Source organism: Aptenodytes forsteri, unplaced genomic scaffold (assembly GCF_000699145.1).
Source record: "Aptenodytes forsteri isolate BGI_AS27 unplaced genomic scaffold, ASM69914v1 Scaffold111, whole genome shotgun sequence".
Classification (NCBI taxonomy): Eukaryota; Metazoa; Chordata; class Aves; order Sphenisciformes; family Spheniscidae; genus Aptenodytes; species Aptenodytes forsteri.
This window is the reverse complement of record NW_008794710.1, coordinates 737,905-738,928: the sequence shown is the minus strand read 5'-3', so window position 1 is coordinate 738,928 and position 1,024 is coordinate 737,905.

Sequence of the window (1,024 nt, the reverse complement as noted above, 5' to 3'; positions counted from 1 at the left end):
GCGGCCGCCTTCCCCCTGGGGCGGCCCGGCGGCTGCTGGGGTAGGGGTGGGCTTGTCGGCTGGTGGGGCTGAGCCTCTCCGCTGCCCGACCTCAGCTCAGCTCCCTGTGCGCCTTCGAGCTTGCAGAACTATCCGGAGTCGTGTAACGCTGGCAGCGGGGGGTCTGCCTGCCCCTGTCCTAACACCTACCCGCCTGCAGAGAAGCGCATAAATCCCTGTCAGGTGCGGCTCCTGCCCTAAGTCCGTCCTGGAGTGTGCTCCATCGCCTGGTATTTCGGGATCCCCGCGCTCGTTTGGAGGCGGCATGGTTAGCTGAGGAGCTCTGCCCGTGAATTTTGGGTTTGCTTGTGCCTGTGTTCTGCAGGATGCTCCTGATGGATTTTTTTTTTTTCTTTTTAAAGTAAAATCTCCAATCTGTTTGATGGTGTGCTTTGGTTATGTGGCAGATTTTCTTGGTCTTTTTGTTACTAAGCCAAAACCCCAGGAAAACTCTGTTCTTAGAGAGGAGAGCAGGATCCCAGGTCCTCGATGGCTGGGGTGGGGTTGGAGCCTAGTGCCACGGAAATGTAGTAGCAAAATAATTTTTGCTAAAGAAATGAGATGTAGAGCAAAATAAATCAGGTGGGGCATTAATACCTTTCATATTTGTTAGTCAAAATCCTGAATTCTTCATTAGTATGAATTTCTTTCGTTTATGTGAAAAATGCTGTGGATACTTCACTTGCTAGAGTGATATGGCATCAGACAGTTAAGAGTAACTAATAAAAAAGAGCTAATGGCTCACCAAAGAATCTCTGCTATGCATGTTTTTGTCTTCCCTTTTCAGGAAAGATTAGTGAATTTCTCCTTTAATACTTCAAACTCCTACTCAGAAATTGTATAAGGAAACACAAAACTAATTTTTATTTTGGGTCAGTTAGTGGTCGAAGATCTCCGCTGAGGGAAATGAAACACATAATTATCTTTTTTTTTTTTTTTTTTTTTTGAAAAATAAATTTCTCCAAACCCCCTGTTCCCCCGTTTT